The 12402-nt window shown below is 37.6% G+C and overlaps 1 protein-coding gene across 3 annotated transcripts in view; it reads right to left on the bottom strand.

Annotated features, from left to right (window-relative positions):
• PTCHD4 (patched domain containing 4) overlaps positions 1 to 12402 on the bottom strand; it is a 219744-nt gene that overhangs the window by 23228 nt on the left and 184114 nt on the right. The gene's annotated exons all lie outside the window — the stretch shown is intronic.

The raw sequence follows: 12402 nt of genomic DNA, 5'->3' as shown, positions 1-12402 counted from the left end.
TCAAGTCCTGCCTCTTCTTCCAACAAGCTTCTTTCTAATGTACCTGGGAGGTAGAAGATCGTGGTCCAGGCAGTTGGGCTTTTGCCATTGACATGGGAGACCTGGATGAAATTTCTGGCTCATAGCTTCAGTTTGACCCAGGCCCAGATGATGCAGTCATTTGGGGAAGTGAACCAGTCTTTCTCTCCCTCCTCTATATCACTCTGCCTTTCAAATAAATAAATCTTTAAAAACAAACAGTAACTTGGGGCAGCAGACAAAATGCCAATGCCACTTGGAATGCCAATATCCTTTTTCAGAATGCCTGGGTTCAAGTCCTCGCTCTGCCCTGATCCTGAATCTAGCTTCCTGCTAATGTGCACCTTTGAGGCAACAGGTGTAGGCTCAAGTAGCTGGATACCTGTCACCTGTATGGTAGACCTGGATTGAGTTCCTGGTTCTGACTTTGGCTTGGCCCAGTCCTGGGTGTTGCAGGTAGCAGGAAACTGGAAACCAGCAGTTGGGAGCATGCTCTCTCTCTCTTTCCCCCTTTCAAATCAATAAAATAAATTAATTTTTAAAAGGTAACTATTTTGGTACAATTTTTTAAAATCCATGCAGTTTTTTTTTAAAAGATTTTATTTATTTATTTGACAGGTAGAGTTATAGACAGTGAAAGAGAGACAGAGAGAAAGGTCCTCCTTCTGTTGGTTCACTCCCCAATTGGCTGCAACAGCTGGAGCTACGCCGATCTGAAGCCAGGAGCCAGGTGCTTCTTCCTGGTCTCCCACATGGGTGCAGGTGCCCAATCACTTGGGCCATCCTCCATTGCCTTCCCAGGCCACAGCAGAGAGCCGGACTGGGAGAGGAGCAACCAGGACCAGAACCGACGCCCACATGGGATGCAGGCACTGCAGGTGGAGGATTAACCTACTGCGCCACGGCACCGGCCCCCAGCAGTTTTTTCTTAATAATAAGCATTTTCCATAAATTTTTGAAGACCTTTCATACTTGATCTCTGTTTTGACTTTGATAAAGGCAAAATTTAATATTCTGGGAAAAATAAATATTTATTGTATGTTTTATTAATCTAATAAATCGTAATTAAAATGTTACATTATTACATGATTCCCATGTATACAAGTTGTCTTTCTAGATGGATTATATCAAGGGCAGAGGTTACTATTTGTGCATCCTCAAGCCCCTCAACATCAATTCTAGTGCTGATTCCTTACCTTTCAGCACAAGTTTGTGTAAATGCTGATTTAGGAAATTATGAGATAATGTTAAACACTTTAAAATGCCTTTATATTGATTTTGCAAATCTTGATAGTCTGCCTGATATCTAAATAGCTTAGAAATCAATTTCTATAGATTTGATTAGTTAACACTGGATGTGAATCAAATAAATCTATAGAGTCACAGAAACAACAAGGCAAGACCTTGAAGGTGAGAGATCTCGGTAAGCACTTCTTTGGGCTCCTCACAGAGGTTTCTTTTGTATCGAGTGGATACTAAATGTTTTTGTTTCATTGAAGTAGATGAAAAATGCTTCTTTTTAACCAACGTCTGTCTACCTTTTGATAAGGGTAAACAGGCAAACACTTTATTCAACAAATATTACTTGAAAACCCACTTTGTACCCAATTCCCAGCTATGGTTAGCTGTCATTTTCAGGAAGTTGAAAGTTCTTCAGATACCACTACTTCTTTATGAGTAAAAGAAGAAAGCAGATGGGAAAGCAAAGGTATTATACCATATCTGTAATTATCCCCTTTTTCATTTCCCAGAAATGAACCCATCAATGATCATCCATAGTATCTCAATTGGTAACTCTGAGTGAGTGGAAATCTTTGCAGATCACTCTTGCCCATATAGGCATAGCAATACTACATGGGAACCTTTCTTTGAATGGATACAAACTGTACTTGGGCTCTTTTCCAAGAAATCCATTAGACATGCTATGACTTAAAGGCACAAAATGACCTAGTTTATGAAAACCTGAAAAAATGACTTGTTGTGACATATAGATATTGGTGTTATGTATTTCAGACCCAATGCGCTCAGTAATGCTTTAACAGAGATATTTGATATCTGGGGTCTTACTATAACCACCCTGAATTTGTGCTACTGATGGATTTTGCTAATTGGCTTATACAGTTTTTTTCTTCCTTACTTTCAGGACTGGAAGACACATAACTGAACACTGTATTTCCCAGCTTAATTTTCAACTAGGTCTAGTTCAGGTGATATAGTTCTGGATGATACAGTGAAACTGGAAGTCATCTAAGGATGTTGATTAGAAAACCAGAAGGTGCTTTGTCTGAAATGGCATCATGGAGACACTAATAAGAGCCCTAGGCTACTTTATCTTGGAATTCCTTATTAAGAAAAGGAAAAATCTTCATTTGGCTAAGCAACTGTAAGGTTATTATAAGCAGCTGATACTTCTAATGAACAATGTTTTGTAGATGACATAACATTTACCAAAACCTTTTTTATAGAGATTTAAGAATTTTTGCTGCAAATAGTTGATTTAACTATAGTATTAATACAAGTAAGTATACATGATGGCAATTTTTTTAAAAGACGTATTTATTTTTTAATTGACAGGCAGATTTACAGAGGGAGACAGAGAAAGAGACACAGAGAAAGGTCTTCCATCTGCTGGTTCATTCCCCAAATGGCTTTAACAGCTAGAGCTGGGTCAGACTGAAGCCAGGAGTCAGAAGTTTCTTCCAGGTCTCCCAGATGGGTGCAGGGATCCAAGCGTTTGGCCTGTCTTCTGCTGCATTCTCAGGTACATTAGCAGGAAGCTGGATTAGAAGTGGAGCAGCTGGGTCTCAAACCTGGCACCCATATGGGATGCCAGTATCTCAGGCAGCAGCTTTACATCACAATGCCGGCTCCTAATATTTGATTTGAAAGACAACATTGACAAATCTTTTTGGAGTTGTTATTAATTATTACAGAAAGGAACTACAAATTCCAGTTTTTACTTTAATTATGAAGCCTATTTATTCTCCAAAGTTCATGGATTTAGGTCTCCATTCAGGAAAGAAAATGTTATGCTAACAAGTATAAAGGGTTATGAAAACTGCATTAGTTAAGGCAAAAGTTATTTTATTTTATTTTGGAGGCAATAATGTCTTTGTATTTAATCACAAATTCAATGTATTTATTGAATCTAATGATTCAATAAATGACATTGATTTTTCATACCTGTCTTCTGCAATATTCCTTGCCCAAACAGAATATTTGCTGCCTTATTCCCTTGACAAAAACATAATATAAGGATAATGGTAAAGGTAATTATAATAATTATTTAATTGGAGCAGCTCTCTTTAGAAATGAGGACTCTTGCTATCTTTGTAGTTATGGGGAAGAGGCAGTTTACCTGGAGCTGTGGCTAAATTTGGCTTGCCTTTGCAATTGGTCATTTTTATGGAACATTAGGTATACTATCTAGGCCAGCTTTATTATTTTATGTAGTACAAAGATCTGTGTGTGTGGAAAAGTGTTGTTAAACCCTATTATGTTAATTAATCACTTTAGGTGTGATAGAGACAGAAAATACAACTGTAAAACTTTGCTTAGAGATGGAAATTTTTATTACATTCATAGTTCAAAATAATTTACAGGGTTCCTATCAAAATTCACTCATCAGAATCACACCATAATCTAGCCATTTCCTAGCATTCAAATTTATCACCTGCTTCAGCTACAATTGTCTTTTCAATGCCCTATGAAGATGGCCATGATCAGTGTTATCAATTTAGACCATGCTATTTTCTCTGCCTTACAGTATCTTTCTCTCATTGTGGGGCATATTAAAATTCTATCCATTGATTTTTTAAGAGTGAGCTCAATTCTCATCTTTGTCATGAAGCCATGTCTGATAATTCCAGACATATTGATTTTTTCTGTTCCTTAAACTGATGTTGAACTAATTAGTTACTCATTATAGCTCTCTACCATGTTCTGTTTTGCTCTGGAGCAAAATAGTTTTCTCAGGATATGTTTGATCTCTTGGTAAGATGACAAAGAAAGAATTTTAGGGTACTTTCCTACTCTGTTGAACATCTGATAATGTGATAGATGCCCAGAAGGTGCCAAACAATATCTTATTGAGTTAAGTAAATTGTAATTCTTGATTCTAAATAGGACCAAAAATGTATTTTTCATGACTTATTCTATTGCACACTTTTACACCTTTATCAATTCATTGTATTTATTTCAAAGGTAGCAACAGGCAGACAGAGACTCTCTTCTGTCCACAACAGCCAGGTCTATGCTCAGCCAAAGCCAGGAGCTGTGAATTCAATCTAGGACTCTCACATGGGTGGCAGGGATCCAAGTACTTGAATCATCATCACCCAGCTATCTCGCAGCGTCTGCATTAGCAAGAAGATGGAATTGAGAGTGGAGCTGAGACATGAACCCAAGCAGTTAGGTATGGAGTTCAGTTGTCCCAAGTGGTGACTTAATCACTATGCCAGAGCCATACACTATCCAATTTAATCCAGTATATATTTATTTGGAGTATTTTTTTCACATGTGAGGAGTAGCCAATGTATAAGACATAAAGATAAACAACAAATGCAATATTTTTTAACATCTATCAGTCCAGAAGGTCATTTTAATTTTGGTAATTCTGAGACAGAGATGATGGCTTCTAACACAACTGCTTTCAAAACAGGGATAATACATAGATAAAGCAATCAATACTTCCCTAAAAATAGTGAAGCAATGTTATGAGTTCAGACGAGAACATATCAAACATTTTGGGAGCAGATACTGCTTCTAATGCTAGTTAGTAAGAAAATCTAAGTATTCTTATAAAAATAGTTTATTTTGAATCTTCAGTAATATATATAAAATGCCTTTACTAAAATTCATTAGGTTTTTTTAATTCAAAAATAAACTTAATCTGAAATATCTAGGTATAATTATCTAAAGAGTTAATTATAGTGTGGAAATAGTTTTATCAAAGTTTTATTTGCTTAATCCAGGACTTGTCAACCATGGCACTACTGACATTTTGGGACTGATAATTCCTTGATAGGGATTGTCATTTACATTGTAGGATGTTAGACATCATTTATGGCCTCAACCCAGTAGATACCAGTAGTGCACTGGTTGTGCCACCCAAATATTTCTCTAGATATTTGCTAAAAGATGTCTGAGAGGTAAAATGTCTCTGACGGGGGATTACTGACTTAAAGAAAATAAAAAAGAAATAGTATAGTCACACAGTTGTTTAATCAGCTTTTTTGGATTACAAGTCAGAATACGTTTCCACAGAACATTTGGGGAAGATAGGAAACTGGTGAAAAGATATTCAATAATCCTATAACACAGAAAACTGCGATTAATAATTTTATATATTTATTCCGTTCATTATTCATCCATTTTTTAGTAAATACAGTAAGTTTTTTTTTAAACTTTTATTTAGTAAATATAATTTTCCGAAGTACAGTTAATACTATTGGTTGAACTCTGTAATTAACACACATTTATTCTTAGGTGTTTAAATTTAACTGAAAACTGATCCCTGTTAAATATAAGAGTGTGAATAAGAGAGGGAGGAGATGTACAGTTTGGGACATGCTCAATCAGACTTGCCCCAAATGGTGGAGTTAGAAATGTACCAGGGGATTCCAATACAATCCCATTAAGGTGGCATGTACCAATGCCATCTCACTAGTCCAAGTGATCAACTTCAGTTCACAATTGATCACACTGATAGGTCTAAGAGTCAAAGGGATCACACAAACAAAACTAGTGTCTGCTAATACTAACTGATAGAGTCAAAAAGGGAGAGAATGATCCAACATGGGAAGCAGGATACACAGCAGACTCATAGGATGGCAGATGTCCTAAACAGCACTCTGGCCTCAGAATAAGCCCTTAAGGCATTTGGATCTGGCTGAAGAGCCCATGAGAGTATTTTAGGCATGCAAAGCCAAGACACTCTGGGAAAAAAAAATAAAAAAAGAGGACCTAAATGAAAGATCTCTGCGAGTGAGATCCCAGTGGAAAGAATGGGGCCATCAAAGAAGGAGGTGCCTTTCTCTGAAGGGAGGAGAGAACTTCCACTTTGACTATGACCTTGTCTAAATAAGATTGAAGTCCTTGAACTCAAGAGGCTTCCATAGCCTTGGAACTCATGACTAGAGCCTAGGGAGATTTCTGACACCATAAACAAGAGTGTCAAATTGTTAAGTCAACAACAGGAGTCACTGTGTACTTACTCTCCATGTGGGATCTCTGTCCTTAATGTGTTGTCCAATGTGAAGTAATGCTATAACTAGTACTGAAACAGTATTTTTACACTTTGTGTTTCTGTGTGGGTGCAAACTGTTGAAATCTTTACTTAATATATACTGAATCGACCTTCTGTATATAAAGATAATTGAAAATGAATCTTGATGTGAATGGAATGGGAGAGGGAGCGGGAGATGGTAGGGGTGTGAGTGGGAGGGAAATTATGGGGGGAACCATTGTAATCCATTAACTGTACTTTGAAAATTTATATTTACTAAATAAAAAATTTAAAAAAAGGATCAGGGCTAGAATTGTGGCATAGCAAGTAAAAATTCTACCTCCTACACTGGCATTATGGGCACTGGCTCATGTCCATATTGATCCAACTCCCTGCTAGTGACCTGGGAAAGCATCAGAATATCGCCCAAGTCCTTGGGCCCATGCACCCATGTGGGAGACCTGGAAGAAGCTCCTGGCTTCAGCCCAGCATGGCCCTGGATATTGTGGCCATCCGGCGAGAGATCAAGCAAAAAAAAAATTAAAAAGATCAGCTCTGATCAAAACTAATTGTCATAATATTCAACTAGTACTCCCTACTGAACTTTTCTTTGATACATTGCTTTAATGAGTACTGTTTGTGGTTTTATAATTCTTTTTTTTTTTTTTTTTTGACAAGCAGAGTTAGACAGAGAGAGAGAGAGAGACAGAGAGAAAGTTCTTCCTTTTCCGTTGGCTCACCCCCAAAGTGGCCGCTACGGCCGGCATGTTGCAGCCGGCGTGCTGCAATGATCCGAAGCCAAAAGCCAGGTGCTTCCTCCTGGTCTCCCATGCGGGTGTAGGGCACAAGGACGTGGGCCATCCTCCACTGCCTTCCTGGGCCACAGCAGAGAGCTGGACTGGAAGAGGAGCAACTGGGACTAGTACCTGGCGGCCCAACCAGGACTAGAACCCGGGGTGCTGGCGCCACAGGCAGAGGATTAGCCTAGTGAGCTGTGGCGCCGGCCTACAATTCTTTTTAATCAGCAGAATTAGAATCCTCTGCATTTGCTTTTGGATGACATTCCTTTTCCCTTAAGACATATTAAACTCTCAGCAGGACATGAGTGCTTGATATCTACATTAAAGACATAAGAAATACATGATCTGCTCCAGGGAAAGCTTTCTATGTTCTTTGACCAGTTACTTCTGCTTTAGTTAGCTACTCTTTCAAGAAGTGTGTTTGTGGAAACCATGTCTCAACACAGGTTGTAAAGAGCACTTGGACTTTTTACTGAACTTTTAGGTTATGTGACATCCTAATGTCAACTAAATGAATGAATGATAAATGAAAATATAAAACCCAAGTCAACTGAACTCTTCACACAGCACACCCCATAGCCCTGCAAAAAAAAATCTCATAAGCATTTTGAGTTATCATTCGCTTGTATGGTACTATAGAGAATCACTTAGCCTATTGTTCCTACCCTTTAGTTGGTTGATTCCTGCTGAGTATGACCCCAAGCATAGTATCACAATTTCAGCATAATCTCATCTCTAACAACTTCTTTCCATCCTTTTCATCCCCATGCCACCAGCTTCAAAGCCTCTCCTCTCAGTTATAAAACATCAGAGCAATTACTATTACACTGAAACTATTCACTGGCAGCTCGACTTTCAGCCAGTCTAGAAGTTGCTCATTATCAAGGGCAGGCAATTCTTGTCTTCATTTTAGTACCCCAATTATTTGGTGTACAGTAGGTGCTTAATAAAAGTTTGTGAAAGTGAAATTGCTGCAATCTAAAGCTAACTGAAAAAGATATCATAACACATGCTCCTGGTGATAATGATTATTGCAATAATATGTATAATTCAATTAACATAAGGTATTATTACGTGATTTATTTTATTTAAATAATTTATATTATATAATCTCCTATTTTTATATTATTCTATGTTTTCTATAACTTAGAATTTACATAATGTATAATTAATAAAATGTGAAATATTACCTTAACAATACATAATATTTGTTATTAGTTATTCCTCAATAGACATTTTTCAAAAGAGGAAATCCAAATGGCCAACAGACACATGAAAAAATGTTCAGGATCACTAGCATTCAAGGAAGTGCAAATCGAAACCACAATGAGGTTTCACCTCACCCCGGTTAGAATGGCTCACATGCAGAAATCTACCAACAATAGATGCTGGAGAGGATGTGGGGAAAAAGGGACACTAACCCACTGTTGGTGGGAATGTAAACTGGTAAAGCCACTATGAAAGTCAGTCTGGAGGTTCCTAAGAAACCTGAAGATAACCCTACCATACAACCCAGCCATACCACTCTTTGGAATATACCCAAAGGAAATTAAATTGGCAAATAAAAGAGATGTCTGTACCTCAATGTTTATTGCAGCTCAATTCACAATAGCTAAGACCTGGAATCAACCTAAATGCCCATCAACGGTAGACTGGATAAAGAAATTATGAGATATGTACTCTATAGAATACTATACAGCAGAAAAAAATGAAATCTGGTCATTTGCAACAAAATGGAGGAATCTGGAAAACATCATGCTGAATGAAATAAGCCAGTCCCAAAGGGACAAATATCATATATTCTCCATGATCGATCACAACTAACTGAGCACCCAGAAGGAAACCTGTTGAAGTGAAATGGACACTATGAAAGAGTGACTTGATCAGCCCTTGTCCTGACTGTCGAGGAACATCTTACAACTTTATCCCTTTTACTACTTTTTTTTGTTCTACTTAATACTATTGGTTGAACTCTGTAATTAACACACAATTATTCTTAGGTGTTTAAATTTAACTGAAAAGTGATCCTTGTTAAATATAAGATTGGGAATAAGAGATGGAGGAGATGTACAGTTTGGGACATGCTCAATCAGACTTGCCCCACACGGTAGAGTTAGAAACGTGCCAGGGGATTCCAATTCAATCCCATCAAGATTGCATGTACCAATGCCATCTCGCTATTCTAAGTTATAAAATTCAGTTCATAATTGATCATAATGATAGGATCAAGAGTCAAAGGGATCACCTAGTCTGCTAATACTAACTGATAGAATTAAAAAGGAGAGAACGATCCAACATGGGAAGCGGGATACACAGCAAACTCATAGAATGGAAGATGTCCTAAATAGCACTCTGGCCTCAGAATCAGCCCTTAAGGCATTCAGATCTGGATAAAAAGCCCATGAGAGTATTTTAGGCATGGAAAGCCAAGACACTCTGATAAAAAAAAAATAAAATGATCTGGGTGAAAGATCTCTGTGATTGAGATTCCAGCGGAAGAACAGACCTTCAAGGAAGGAGGTACCTTTCTCTAAAGGGAGGAGAGAACTTCCACTTTGATTATGACCTTGTCTAAATAAGATTGGAGTTAGCGAACTCAAAAGTCTTCCATAGCCTTGGCAACTCATGACAAGAGCCTTGGGTGATTACTGACGCCATAAACAAGAGTGTCAATAATTAAGTCAACAACAGGAGTCACTGTGCACTTACTCTCCATGTAGGATTTCTGTCCTTAATGTGTTGTAGTATGTGAATTAACGATATAACTAATACTCAAACAGTATTTTTACACTTTGTGTTTCTGTGTGGGTGCAAACTGACTAAATCTTTACTTAATATATACTATATTGATCTTCTGTATATAAAGATAATTGAAAATGAAAAAAAAATCATTGTTAGTAGGCCTATTTTCAACACATTATTTTGTAAGATTTTGTAAGATAGATTTAATTTGCCTTTTGCTGAGAAAAAGTCTTTTTTCTAAGATTTACCTTATTAATTTGAAAGGCAGAGTTAGAGTGAGAAGGAGAAAATCAGAAAGGAAGATCTTCCATCTGCTGGTTCAGTCCCCAAGTGGCTACAATGGCTGGGATTAAGTCAAGCCGAAGTCATAATCCTGGAACTCCAACTGGGTCTCCTATATATGAGGCAGGAGCCCAATCATTTGGCCGTCTTCCACTGGCTTTTCCCCACTGCTTTTCCCAGCACATTAGCAATGAAGTGGATTTGAACTGGAGCAGCCAGGACTTGAATCAGCACCCCTGTGAGATGCCAGTATCTCGGGCACCAGCTTAATCTGCTGTAGTATGATGCCAGCATGAAGAGTCTTGCTTTGTGTTTCCCAATGGTTCTGAGGTAGAGCTCATGATGGATATCAGTGATGCCTATTTGGGAAATTAGCGTGTAATTCATTAATTTAGCTAGTTCAGGATTCTGATTATCTAACAGGGCTTGGAATATGAATTGAAGGAACTTGTTCTAGGTTGCTATTTGATAGAAATGGTTCTATAAGTTACTCCTATCACCTGACAGATGGTGATTTTTAAAGATTTTTTTCTAATTCACATGGTGTCTAATCTCAAAGTGATCAGTGTGTATTTGTAGACTTACTGCTTTTAATTAACTCTCTCATTTGATTAAACAGATGATTATCAGGCCTCACAAGAAATGCTCAGTTCATAAAGACTCTTATCTCTTGGTGTTTATACATATAGCTCACAAAGTCATAGGGTAGGAAGTTAATCATCAGCAAATTTTCAGGGACACATTCTGGGAACCTTTGATGGTCATGTGCAGTGAGACAGGCTTTAACTTCATGTTGTTTTAAGGCAAGACAATTCCCCATTCCCAGTTCAGTGTGAGACCGGGGTAAAGCACAGAAAGTAAAATGGGAAAGAGGCAGAGTAGTAAAGGAAAAGAGGAAATCAATGAGCTCGAACAGACACTTATCCCTTGACACTTAGCACGAATTTGCAGGATATTACTAGGTCTCTAATAAGAAAAAATGGAACTTAGCAACAAGCTGTCATTGTATGATTTTCAGAGCTATTGTGTGTTTCACATATATCTTTCTTATGACTCTTCAAACCAAAGTCCCTTTTACTAATTTTTTCTTCTTACAAAAAATTCATGCTCATTGCAGAAAAATTACAAAGCATCTTAATATATAGGAGTAAGACATAATATCATTGTGGAGTTTTCATCCATTTATATTTGACAATTTATTTTGTATTTTTACACGTAATTAAACATTTAAACAATCCAATGTCTATATATGTGTGTATGTTTTTGTATATACACATAAGCACATGTACACATATGAGTACATTTGTATATATACTCACATTTGCACATAACTGTGTAAGTCAAGAGAGAAGAGAGATAGCAACAGAGATGGAGGGGTCCTAAAACTTACTATTGCAGTCAGGGGTTTCATACTCAAAGTGGACAAACTAGGTAAGTAACACTATCTGATATTGTGGCTGAGGGCACAGCAGATTGCATAAGCTAATATCCCAGATCCCTGTGACCTGGGCAGTTTTTTTTTTTTTTTCTTTTTGCCCTTCACCTCTCCATGTCTCAGTTTTTTTCACCTGTAAAATTGGATAACAGTGGGATTTACCTCATAGAATTGTTATGTTTTAGATAGGTTAATCCATGTACTTGACCTGCAGTAATTTTGAATGGAAAAGCACCATGCTGGCAATTGCAGAATGTTTGTCATAGACAATGTTCCAAATCACTGGACTTGAAAGCCAGTTTCTGAATGCAACCTGGTTACTGAATCTTTACTGCCATGGCTGAATTGGATTTTTGGGGGGAATCCCGGAGTTCTCTTATCGGTTTTCCTTGCAGCAATGCCCCAGTACTGCTAAGAGCTGAAGCCCCACTGCAGAGCCAGCACACTCACAAAAGCTTGTCTTCTTGTTCTCTCCTTCTCATTACTGGAAACAGCACTACCCGAGAGATTTTCATTTTCTTCTCTGTACTTCCCATGTCTTTAAGATATTATAAAAGGACAATATTGGAAAACAACATCAGACAAATCCACTTTGTGACCAGGAGGGACTGAAAGAAAACAAGACCTCTCTATAATCATAACTGAACACCAACAAAACACAGACATCACCCAAAATATAAGAGGAGCCAAGCATCCTCCTCTCAATTGTAGGAGTGAGTGCTGCTTCTTTACCATGGTAGCCCTTGTTTTCTCTCCTAATATAGGAATTATTGATATAACTGATCAGAGAATTGCTCTCTCTTTCTGACAGTAACCAACCAGGTTGCTGGAGCCACCTGCTAAATGATCTAATGCTTTCAAAAATCATATAAAAAGCTTACTATAACAACTTCTTCCTA

The sequence above is a fragment of the Oryctolagus cuniculus genome, chromosome 5 (assembly GCF_964237555.1).
Source record: "Oryctolagus cuniculus chromosome 5, mOryCun1.1, whole genome shotgun sequence".
Taxonomy (NCBI): domain Eukaryota; kingdom Metazoa; phylum Chordata; class Mammalia; order Lagomorpha; family Leporidae; genus Oryctolagus; species Oryctolagus cuniculus.
This window is presented reverse-complemented; position numbering and strand designations above follow the sequence as displayed.